We start from the raw sequence: 13506 nt of genomic DNA, 5'->3' as shown, positions 1-13506 counted from the left end.
GAGTGAGTGGGTGAGTGGGTGAGTGAGTGAGTGAGTGAGAGAGTGAGAGAGTGAGTGAGTGAGTGGGTGGGTGGGTGAGTGAAAATGAGAGAGTGAGTGAGTGAGCAAGCGAGAGAGTGAGTGAGTGAGTGAGTGAGTGAGTGAGTGGGTGGGTGGGTGAGTGAGTGAGTGAGTGAGTGAGTGGGTGGGTGGGTGGATGAGTGAGTGAGTGGGTGAGTGAGTGAGTGAGTGAGTGAGTGATTGAATGAGGGGGTGAGTGAGTGAGTGAGTGAGTGAGTGGGTGAGTGAGTGAGTGAGTGAGTGAGTGAGTGAGTGTGAGTGAGTGGGTGAGTGAATGAGTGAGTGAGTGGGTGAGTGAGTGAGTGAGAGAGTGAGTGAGTGAGTGAGAGTGAGAGTGAGTGAGTGAGTGGGTGGGTGGGTGAGTGAGTGAGTGAGTGAGTGAGTGAGTGAGTGAGTGAGAGTGAGAGTGAGTGAGTGAGTGAATAAGCAGGTGAGTAAGTGGGCGAGTGAGTGATTTAATGAGTGAGTGCGTGAGTGAGTGCGTGAGTGAGTGAGTGAGTGAGTGAGTGAGTGAGTGAGTGAGTGGGTGAGTGAGTGGGTGAGTGGGTGAGTGAGTGAGTGAGTGAGAGAGTGAGAGAGTGAGTGAGTGAGTGGGTGGGTGGGTGAGTGAAAATGAGAGAGTGAGTGAGTGAGCAAGCGAGAGAGTGAGTGAGTGAGTGAGTGAGTGAGTGAGTGGGTGGGTGGGTGAGTGAGTGAGTGAGTGAGTGAGTGGGTGGGTGGGTGGATGAGTGAGTGAGTGGGTGAGTGAGTGAGTGAGCGAGTGAGTGATTGAATGAGGGGGTGAGTGAGTGAGTGAGTGAGTGAGTGGGTGAGTGAGTGAGTGAGTGAGTGAGTGAGTGTGAGTGAGTGGGTGAGTGAATGAGTGAGTGAGTGGGTGAGTGAGTGAGTGAGAGAGTAGATGAGTGAGTGAGTGAGTGAGTGAGTGAGAGAGTGGGTGAGAGTGAGTGAGTGAGTGAGTGAGTGAGTGAGTGAGTGAGTGAGTGAGTGAGTGAGTGAGTGAGTGAGTGAGTGAGTGGGTGAGTGAGTGAGTGAGTGAGTGAGAGTGAGTGAGTGAGTGAGAGAGTGGGTGAGTGAATGAGTGGGTGGGTGAGTGAGTGAGTGGGTGAGTGAGTGGGTGAGAGTGAGTGAGTGAGTGAGTGAGTGAGTGGGTGAGTGAATGAGTGAGTGAGTGGGTGAGTGAGTGAGAGAGTGGGTGAGTGATTGAGTGAGTGAGTGAGTGAGTGAGTGAGTGAGTGAGTGAGTGAGTGAGTGAGTGAGTGATTGATTGATTGATTGATTGATGTGCCAATATATGGTGCCAATATAATTGACATTATTTATCAAAACAAGCAAACATTTCATTTACAACATGGCCTCTGCACAAAGAAAAAAATAATCATTTCTAAATATTAATTTGACACAATATGGTCTTTATTATCTGCGGCTGGTAAAAAAAAAAAAAAAAAAAAACTGGAAGCGAGTGAGTGGAAAAATAGGCCATCTCTCCCATCATAATCAATGAAGCTGTCTGCACTGCATGCGGTGCCATTGCTACAGCGTAAACAACACCATTGATTAAAATGGGACTGATCTAGGTTTTTCACACTCCAAAGCATCACTTGTAACATCATCGTAACGCTTCTGCAGGACTTTGAGTACAAAATAATGTGAAAGGCATCAAAACTATCCAGAGCGAACTTGAATTAATGCACACAGCTAATGTGATGGGTGAAGTTACCGCACTGCTGATGTCAAGCTTTTGATGTCTGACTCAATACTTGTAAGAGGCTCAAATCCAGTAGCCTACCGATTGCCATAGCAACCTACTTCTTTTCTACTTTTTAGAATATATTTAATTTTCAATTGTTTTTTAATTGAAACTTTTTTTTTTAAACACTTTAGATACACAAATTCCTGGTCAAAAGTTTATATTTAATATAAGAGAATATTTAAGATTTTTAATGTTTAAACGTATTTTATGCTCACCAAGGCTGCCGTTATTTCAACATAAATACATTAAAAACAGTGAAATAGTATTACAATATCAAAGAGCTGTTCTATATTTTAAAATGTGATTTATTCCTGTGATCAAAGCTGAATTTTCAGCATCATTACTCAAGTCTTCAGTGTCACATGATCCTTCACAAATCATTCTATAGAACTAATTACTAAATGCTATAGAACTTTTTTTAAAATAAAAGTTATAATATCCATAAAGGCAGAACACAAGCAGGGCGTGAGTTGGAAGGGTCGAAGTGGCTGCAGAAGTCTCAAGTCACACAATCACCCGGCACAGAAGTCAAGTGTTTGCGACAGCGGGAAGAATCAATGGTGATGAATTGTCACTACAGTAAAGATCAATCTTAAAAACTGCGTCGAACACGGTAAGAATTAAACCCCCCCTGTAGTCAATAGTTTCATCCCTTAAAACTCATCTTTGATCACCAAAATGATTATTCATGACTTAATATACAGTGAAGAAAATAAGTATTTGAACACCCTGCTATTTTGCAAGTTCTCCCACTTGGAAATCATGGAGGGGTCTGAAATTGTCATCGTAGGTGCATGTCCACTGTGAGAGACATAATCTAAAAAAAAAATCCAGAAATCACAATGTATGATTTTTTAACTATTTATTTGTATGATACAGCTGCAAATAAGTATTTGAACACCTGTCTATCAGCTAGAATTCTGACCCTCAAAGACCTGTTAGTCTGCCTTTAAAATGTCCACCTCCACTCCATTTATTATCCTAAATTAGATGCACCGGTTTGAGGTCGTTAGCTGCATAAAGACATCTGTCCACCCCATGAACTCAGTAAGAATCCAACTACTAATATGGCCAAGACCAAAGAGCTGTCCAAAGACACTAGAGACAAAATTGTACACCTCCACAAGGCTGGAAAGGGCTACGGAGAAATTGCCAAGCAGCTTGGTGAAAAAAGGTCCACTGTTGGAGCAATCATTAGAAAATGGAAGAAGCTAAACATGACTGTCAATCTCCCTCGGACTGGGGCTCCATGCAAGATCTCACCTCGTGGGGTCTCAATGATCCTAAGAAAGGTGAGAAATCAGCCCAGAACTACACGGGAGGAGCTGGTCAATGACCTGAAAAGAGCTGGGAACACAGTTTCCAAGGTTACTGTTGGTATTACACTAAGACGTCATGGTTTGAAATCATGCATGGCACGGAAGGTTCCCCTGCTTAAACCAGCACATGTCAAGGCCCGTCTTAAGTTTGCCAATGACCATTTGGATGATCCAGAGGAGTCATGGGAGAAAGTCATGCGGTCAGATGAGACCAAAATAGAACTTTTTGGTCATAATTCCACTAACCGTGTTTGGAGGAAGAAGAATGATGAGTACCACCCCAAGAACACCATCCCTACTGTGAAGCATGGGTTCAAAGCATCATGCTTTGGGGGTGTTTTTCTGCACATGGGACAGGGCGACTGCACTGTATTAAGGAGAGGATGACCGGGGCCATGTATTGCGAGATTTTGGGGAACAACCTCCTTCCCTCAGTTAGAACATTGAAGATGGGTCGAGGCTGGGTCTTCCAACATGACAATGACCCGAATCACACAGCCAGGATAACCAAGGAGTGGCTCTGTAAGAAGCATATCAAGGTTCTGGCGTGGCCTAGCCAGTCTCCAGACCTAAACCCAATAGAGAATCTTTGGAGGGAGCTCAAACTCCGTGTTTCTCAGCGACAGCCCAGAAACCTGACTGATCTAGAGAAGATCTGTGTGGAGGAGTGGGCCAAAATCCCTCCTGCAGTGTGTGCAAACCTGGTGGAAAACTACAGGAAACGTTTGACCTCTGTAATTGCAAACAAAGGCTACTGTACCAAATATTAACATTGATTTTCTCAAGTGTTCAAATACTTATTTGCAGCTGTATCATACAAAAAAATAGTTAAAAAATCATACATTGTGATTTCAGTTTTTTTTTTTTTTTTTTAGATAATGTCTCTCACAGTGGACGTGCACCTACGATGACAATTTCAGACCCCTCCATGATTTCTAAGTGGGAGAACTTGCAAAATAGCAGGGTGTTCAAATACTTATTTTCCTCACTGTAGCTTGAATGTAACCTCATTTAGTATACGCGGTTCTGTGAATATGCTAATGAGCCCCGCCTCCACTCACTCACTCAGCTCAGAGATCCACCCGTTGACGATCACACGTTGATCTGATTGGTTATTTGTGACGTCAGAAACATCAGCGATTTCAAACCGTGTTATTAAGACTGTCTTTGATTCACTGCAGTTTTAAAGAGAAAATACTCAGCAATGGTGTTGACTTGTGAATTTGCACATGGTTTGTCTTAAAGCATATTAAAAACACCACATAGACAACATTAAAAGCTTGATTTTCACCACAGGTGGACTTTAACAACTGTGGTGGACAGGAATCATGATATGAACACCAAAAGTGTTTTATAAAACTACATATACCCCATAAATAGTGTTAATTCATTAATAAAATAGTGTAAATATTCAGGATTTATTCAAAAAAAAAACATTAAATAGTTTCATGCATGACTGGCTGATTAGCGATGCAAAACTGAACAGGATTTTAACATCTTGTCTGAAATTAAGCGCGATATGCGAGTCCGTTTGAAATGTAATCAGCGCTCGATGATTAGATTGAAAACATCAACATTAAGAGCTTTTCAGATGAATCAGCCGAGCCCAGCAGAACTTCTGAGCCCTGCGCTGTCAAACTGATGGGATTGTTTTCCAATCGAAAGCGGCTTTGAATTATGTATGCTTTTGAAGAATTAATTTGATCTTCTGAAAGCAGGAATATTAGGACTATCTTTGTGTTATCACTCCTATTCTGAAATAAAGCGAGTAGCACAGCAGGCTGTTGGCACCAAATGCAAAACATTTTGAATTTTTGTAGTTGAGGTGAGAATGTATTAGTAGTTAACATGCAAATATGTTGCATGACAACTGTATTTTAACTCAATTTATCAGTAACAATTAAGCCAATATGCATTTTTGTAAAAAAAATTATAAAGAATTTATCATTCATAAGTAAACAGCACAAATTAATCCGAAGGTGGCTGTTCGAAAAGTACGGAAATACTAAAGTAGGGCTGCCTGCAACTAACGATTATTTGAATAATCTATTAATCTGTCGATTATTTTTTCGATTAATCGATTAATCGGATATAAATAAAAATAAAAAAGCATTCATTTCCAACCCTTTATTCAAAAACAGACCTGACAGTGCAAATTCACAGTGCAAAAAAATCTTCTTTTAGATTTAGAAATATTTGTAGAAAATATATATTTTTTTTTTTACATCTCCGCGTCGCGCGACACAACGAATCGATAATGAAATTCGTTGCCAACTATTTTGATAATCGATTTTTATCGATTTTATCGATTCGTTGTTGCAGCCCTATACTAAAGTATTGAACGTTTATCATACTCATTAACATGGTATTTGGATGAATTCCAAATACCCCCCCCCCCCCCCCCCCCCACAAAAAAACACGCATTACCAAGGTGCATGACAAAAAAACATGGTATAACCATGGTAGTACTATAAAAGCATGGTAGTGCCATATATGTCCCAAAAAAAAACATATATAATTGTATATAATTGTACTACATGTTGAAAAATAACATGGTATAATCACTGTATATGTTCAAAAAACATGAATTTATCATGGTACCGTATCCAAAAAACAAAGAATTACCATGGTACATCCAAAAAACATGGAATGATACCATGTTTATATCCAAAAGCATGGTATTCCACTCTGTACAAGTCTAAAAAATATATTATTACCATGGTACCATACCCAAACCCCCCGCCCCCCAAAACATTTTATTAATAAAGCGTGTAAAAAAACAACAACATAGTATCAGAAACATGTCCAAAAAAATGGTTTCACTATTCAAGTGAAAAAAGAACAGTAATACCCCAGTACATATTGTTATTGAGATTCATTCGACAAGGATAACAATTCACAGCGCCTGAGCCGGTGGTCAGGAGGTTATCAGCACGTCCCGCTCAGGGTGTTGAAAAGACAACGGGGGTGAAATGTTCCCCTCCTCCTCATAGTCCACTTCTTCCCCGAAAGCTGCTAAAGCCAATTACACTGTGTCACAATCTAATTAGTACAGCACTGCGAGCTGTATCTGATGCCTTTTAGCCAACAATAATGGAGGGAAATTATCTAAATTGATTTTTTTTTTTCACAAGAGATGGAGGCGTATGAGCGCGTTATCAGAACGAATGTCTGGCACTGGTGCTGAACCTCACTGTTGGTTTACGCCAGTCAAACTCTGCAGTTCTCCAAGAGAACCTTTATAATTGAGATTTAATGCATGTTTATTTAAAGATAAAAAATGCGATAATCATTTGTTTTAAGCCTGCATTTCCTAATTGTTTAGCAGAAGTTAGCCAAACGGCTAGTAAAAAAAAAGTTTACAACTGCTTTTACCAAGTGGGTTTTAATATTATTGTTGGCCTTTTTGCCACTTTCATTAATAGTAAAGTAGAAGAGGATGGGAAATGATGACTAGAACGCTGTCTGCCCAAGCGAACGTATAGTAGCATGTTTGCTAACCGCTAGGCCTCATCTCTCTGTTTTAAACCCAAAGTATACTTCACAAATTTCATCACCAGAATAGTACTGAATAACAGTACTTTGTACTGCACATGCGCATTGAATTGTTTTGTTCCACAAGGTGGTAAAACTGGCCTAGCGTGTTGTTTCACAATAGAAAACGAAACTAAAAAGATGGAACAACAATAACAAAATATCGGAGACTGCAACAACAAGAGATACCCTCATTGACAAGTGCTTGAGTGAGGGGGTTATGAGATCGGTGCAACTTTAGCTCAGAAGAATACAAAAACATTTTTATCAGTCATAAATTCTGGGGGAAAAAATAGCGGCAAATTGGTTTCGGTAATCTTCTAGTAAGGGACGTTGTAACATCACCAGTAAATTACCGGTATATACGCTGTGTGAACGCAGAATGAAGTTTACCGGTATTTTGCACGTACGAGGTCAGAACGCGCTGGCGTAAGAAGTGATTTGGGCCAATCAGAAGCCGTTGAAAGAGCAACGGCTCTGGGCCATTTATTCAATTATGACGTAGATGACGCATTTACTCACTACCGTTTACAACCGTCTTCAAATTGGAGTGATACCGAAACTAAAGCGCTTTAAATGCTGCGTTTAAAGATCACTTCCGATGACTGACATCACAGAATTTACCGGTATTTTGGAGCTGATGCGTAAAAAGATGGAACGCCGTTGCTTGTGTGAACCGCATATTTGTGTATTTACCGGTAAAGTAATTCTGGTCAATGTTACGGTAATTTACCGGGATTGGTGTGTGAAAGTCTATGTCGATCGTTTCGATCATGATCGGAAATCATATTGTAATCTATTGTATAGCGATTGAATTGATTTTAATGCTTACCATGTTTGGCGCAGTTCTCAAGATTGATCTTTACTGTAGTGACAATTCAGAAGCGCTAACTGATCTGGCCGAATGTTGTTGTTTTATTCAGAGAAATAATAGTTTGCCGTAATTTCTTTGCATTACTAATCTCGACACATGCATTGCCTTCTGTACAGTGCATCACACTTTGTGAATGAAGATCGATATAGCCATTTCTTTAATTAGCTTCTCACAGCAGCAACAATGCTATGCAAGGAACTAAACCACTAGCGTCGTCCACTTTCTGTCTTTGTCTTTATGTAGCACCAGCTGCAGAGCAGAACATGTCTGACACTTTAGCTGATGGAGGTTGACGGCAGCGTTAATGCTGCTTTGCTTTGTCCTCTCTTAGCTTTTGTCAGTGGGCTAAAGGAGAAATGGGCTAATTAAAATGTGGCAAACTGACACACTTTTGGCTCTGCTTCATCGAGCCTTGCATATGAATGAGCCGCTAACGAACGCGAGAGTGTCAAAACAAACACAGTCGCCACACAAAGGCTAAACCAGATGAAATGATGCTAATGCCTCTTTATCTGCCATGTGCGTTATTTCCAGGCAGCATTAGCATCAATGCATTGCTATTTCATTATAATACTAGCTTGGTTAATGCTGAAGAACTTTACGCTAATAAAAATGTACCAGGTTTTTTGGGATAAAATGCCAAGTTAATACCATGCTAATACCATGGAGTTGTGGATATATCATGGTAATATCATGATTTTCTTGGGCTATCATGTAAGTACAATAGTATAAATACACTGTCATTCAGACATTTTTGTTTCCACTGAACTCCTTTTCCATTGTATTTCATTGTAAACATGCGCTAGACTGACGTCTTTACCTCAATGTCTCACGCAGGACATGGTCATAACATCTACTTGTAATGTTGTGTGTAATGTTGCTGTTTGATCATAAACAACATCTGCAAAGTTACAACGCTCAAAGTTCAAAGCAAAGGAAGATATTTGCTTTTAAAGAAAAGGACTACAACAAACGGCTGGTAGGGACTACACGACATTCCTCCCGGGTTAGTGACATCACCAACCCTAAAATGTACATAAGCCCCGCCCCCGGGAACACGCAGTCCATGTTGAGAAGAGGAAGAGTTGTTGTATAACTGTGCGTTCACACCGCCGCTGGCGAGAGCGGCAAATTTCGCTCTCGCCGCCCTGCCAGCGACACCGTGAGATTCGGGGACGCTCTGACGTAGATTTTAGAATGTGAGATTTTTTTTTAACTTTATTTAAAGGAGCCGAAAAAATTTACTTTACTGACTGATTTGCATAAACAACTGTTTTGCGTGATATGGCGCTAAAGTTATCATGCAATTCCCGCTTTTTTCTAGAAAATATATCACGTTAATGCCCATCAGCAACTCACCAGAAACACCAACAATTTCAGACACCTTGTTCCATGCGTCGTTCTTTTTATTAAGGTCCCCGTAGGTAAACAGGGACAAGTCGTACAATAACGGGAAACCAGCAACAGAAATAATTAACTTTTCCTCCATTTTGCTTAGGAACTAATGTGGTCGGAACCAAAGTTTACAGGATTGTGTTCTCTGGACTCCTCTCAGGCGGAGGACTTCTACATTTCGATTGGTTGCCGCTATTTGCCGCCGAAACGCATCATAGCTTATTACCATAGAGTTGACTTGATTTCAACTCTTCTCGCCGCTTTAACATGCTATATACAAATATCTGTGGGGTATTTTGAGCTAAAACTTCACACACACACACTGGGGACATCAGAGATTTTTTTTACATCTTGTGAAAAGGGCGTTATACCACCCCTTTAAGCGAACTTAGAAATTGGCAAATCTTTTTTCCTCACATTATTGCATCATTATTTCAAGTAGGCACATTTGAATCAATATGTCAATTGATTAAAAAATCACGATCAAATTTGTGGTAATTTTAGTTCATGGTGAAATGTCACACAAGCGTATCTAGGTCGTATGTACAAAATAGACACTAATAGAGTCAAAACTGGTCATTGGGAAGCATTAATTATTAAAAAAATGCTACTTTTGAACACATGCAAAAAAACGTGTTCTGTATGGATGGACCCTTGCATGGTATTTAAACACAACTTACCATGATTTTACCATCGTATCATTTTATTTTACCATCGTAAGTGTACCATGGTACAGCCACAGAACTTTTTAAAAAGGGTAGTGGTTTAACCCGTGTTGAAGAACACCCATTGACCTCCACCTTTGGACAATACTGCAGCAATCCATCACCATAATGCTATTTGGAGGTGGACAGGTTATTAGAAAAAGGTCTTAATGGACCTTTAGGGGAAATTTATCCCAAAGACCAAGGTCGAAACCAAGGTAACACTCCTTGCTCTTTAAGTTAAGTGCCCTGGGATGCTTTATGACCTCAAGTGAGACGTTTTTAAGTGACCTCTGAAGAACAGGATACAATGAGCAGCTCATTAGAGCAATTATTTTCTATTATCGTGATAGAAATGTCATCGTTTACCATAATTGTCTTCGGTTTTTAACTCCAAGATGATAAGCAGAACTGGAGAGCAACATTAAACCTCACAGAAAGTCAATTTTAAGTGCTTTTGTCCATTTAATGAAACTCAATGGGCTCCAAAAATTGGACCTCGCTGACTTTCAGGAAGTCAATTTCAAGTACTTTTGTCCATACAATGAAAGTCAATGGGGTCCAAAAATTGGACCCCATTGACTTTCATTGTATGGGCAAAAGACATTTTTCAAAATACTTTCTTTTGTGTTCGAGAGAAGAAAATCAGTCGCACGGGTCTGGAACGGGTTTGTTTGTTGGCGTTTCCTTCACTCTACACTAAAAGATGAGGGATGCTGGACCAACCCCACCCGAGGAACTTGGCAGAGGTCCCACAAAGCTCTTTGGTTCCTGTGGAAAATTACAGGCGGTCTGGAGGAGATGACAGGAGATTCGAAGAACTAATCGGACATGAATTAGGGATCCCAGTTGCTGAGAGAACCGACCTCATAGTAAAGCCTCATGTTGAGAGCGTCACGGCCGAGCTGTGCCAGACCTGGCACTATTATACACCAGATCTATCAGGCATTTCCCATACAGCTGCTTAAATTCAATTAGTCATGCACTAATGGTCACTCCATTATGTAATCATAACAACAAATCACAATCAAAACACAAAACGGTGGTCATTGTTAAATATATTACTGGAATATTTAATTTATTTATACAAATAGATCTGGATATGATTCACGGCTATACATCAGATCATTTAGAGTGTAAGACAGCTGAACATTTATTACTCATCACAACAAGATATCATTATAGAAAGAACAAAAAGGCTCGAAACTCTGCTTGGATGAACCATTAACGTTCACGAGTTAAACACACTTGATGGAAAAAAAAGTTGTTGATTTTGATTATTTACAAAATATTTATTCTGATTATTATAAAATGTTTATTCAGGTTATTACATTAGGATTATTATAAAATGTTTATTAGGATTATTATGAAATGTATATTATGATGACTACAATATAATCATTATAAAATGTGTATTCTTATCATTAGTAAAGCATTTTAATTATTATTTGAAAAATTCGAATTATTACATATTGATTATTTTTAAATGTTTATGCAGGTTATTTCATTTTTATTTGTACAAAAATATTATTTCTGATTATGAATCTATTATTAAATGTTTATTCAGATTATTATTATCATTACATTCTGATTATGAAATGTGTACCGGTATTATGATTACCTACTACAGTCTAATCATTATGAAATCTTTCTTTTGGTTATTATTAGATTATTTGTATTATATTATTACCATATTATTAAAAAAAAGTGTATTTGTATTATAAAATGTTTATTCTGATTAATATGAAATTGCAATTATTATAAAATGTTTGTTCTTTTTATAACATGTTTTTCTGATTAATATTACATTTTTATTATTTATTTAAATTATTATTATTTATTTAAATTATTACATTATGATCATTATAAAATATTTTTTATGATTATTAAATTCTGATTATTATTAAATGTTTATTTTGATTATTTTCATTGTTATAAAATGCTACTTCAGATTATTAATAATTTCTGACTGTGATTATTACATTCGGAATATTCTTAAATATATATATATTCTGATCATATTACACGTAACTTTTTAAATTAAATTCATACGCCTATGTATAAAAGCAAAATAAGGCAGTGTGTGGCAGTGATTTTATCATGTTTATGAAAGTTTAGGTACACTCTTACATTATTACTGTAACACACACTCTTATGCATCTTATTATTGTTGTTTTTTGGAAAAATAATATCATATTAACATATAAAAAGTGATACAACTAGTAAAAATAGCTGAAGTTTTCCTCTGACATCACCTGATCCTCAATGAGATGGGAGGTTATTTCATAATAAGACAATAAACAAAATATAAAACTAAAGCTTTTGGTTTGTGAATTGAACATTTTAAATGCTAATGCAACTTAATAGAGAACTCTAGATTAAATAAACGACATAATATTTAATCAGGGACCAGTAACTGTAAGTCTTCCCGAATGGTTGCTTTTAATTTCAAGCTTGATTTTCTATGCTTGAAATCAAATTTGTGAAAAAAATAAAATAAAATGCAAGTTGCTCAGTAGCATATGAAAACATGCACGACATGCATGCAAATGAAGTGAATGTAGTTCAATAGCACCGACAGACCATGACAACATTCCCACACCTCGAGCGAGCGCAGACTCTGAAGGAGATCGGGAAGAGGTGCCAGGTGTCACACCAATTATTTTCTCATTAGCGGATTTGTGCCGGATATAATATGCCAAATTTAGCAGCAGTTCGGTTTGTTCCCCGTTCCCCATCTGATGAAAGCAGAGGTGTTTCAGAGCCAGTTTACAGGATTTTCTGTAGCGATGAGAGAACCGTAAAGAACTTAATGATTCTGATTTCACTTAATTACAATAACACACAGAATTGGTCCAAATTTAAGAATATTTGGTAATAAAGAATAATTGACTTAATCAACACTGTCAGTTAAATGTAGATTTTTCCAATTAATTCATTAGAAATTAAAGGCAGTTCATTGAATACACATTAGATTCGAGTCATTAGATTGATTCAAACCAACTCTTTTTGACTCATTTCAATGAATGTTCTGTGATCACTACATTCTAATCATTATGAAAAAGTTTATTTTGATTATTATTACATTGTTATTATTATATTATTATACATTTTTATTCTTGCTTATTCTGGTTATTATAAAATTGCAATTATTATAAAATGTTTATTCTCATTATAAAATGTTTTCTGATTATTATTACATTTCAATTATTTATTTAAATTATTACATTTTGATTATTATTAAATGTTTTTTTCGATTATTGCATTTTCATTATTATAAAATGCTACACTGTAAAAAATAATTGTTGGTTTAACTTAAAAAAGTAAAGTTACCTGGTTGCCTTAAAATTTTGAGTTCATTGTAATAAAAAATAAAAAAATAGATAATACAAATCTAAAATCTCAGAATCTCAAAATATTATGTTTTCTGATCCACATTAATTCTCTAACTTGATTTGACAAAAGAAAAAAAGTTGTGATAATCATGAAAATATTTTTTTACAGTGTACTTCTGATATATATCCGAAGTATATTGTAAAAAATATATATTTTAATGATTTGTTATGACAACTTTTTTTATTTTCTTAAATCAACAAAAGTATAAAAATCAACTATATATATATATATTAGGGCTGTCAAACGATTAAAATATTTAATCGCGATTAATCGCATTAATGTCATAGTTAAAGGGATAGTTCACTTTAAAATTAAAATTCTGTCATAATTTACTCACCCTCAAGTTGTTTCAAACCTGTATTAATTTATTTCTTCTGCTGAACACAAAGAAAGATATTTTGAAGAATGTCAGTAACCAAACAGTTGACAGTACCCATTGACTTCCATAGTAGGAAAAAAAAATACTATGGAAGT

The 13506-nt window shown here is 37.2% G+C and overlaps 1 protein-coding gene across 1 annotated transcript in view; it reads right to left on the bottom strand.

Moving 5' to 3' along the window:
• The window catches only part of rnf123 (ring finger protein 123), a 153002-nt gene that overhangs the window by 66966 nt on the left and 72530 nt on the right, over positions 1-13506 (bottom strand). The window lies entirely within an intron of this gene.

This window comes from Phoxinus phoxinus, assembly GCF_949152265.1.
Source record: "Phoxinus phoxinus genome assembly, chromosome: 20".
Lineage (NCBI taxonomy): Eukaryota > Metazoa > Chordata > Actinopteri > Cypriniformes > Leuciscidae > Phoxinus > Phoxinus phoxinus.
The sequence above is the reverse complement of the archived record's forward strand: the minus strand, read 5'-3'. Positions and strand labels throughout refer to the sequence as shown.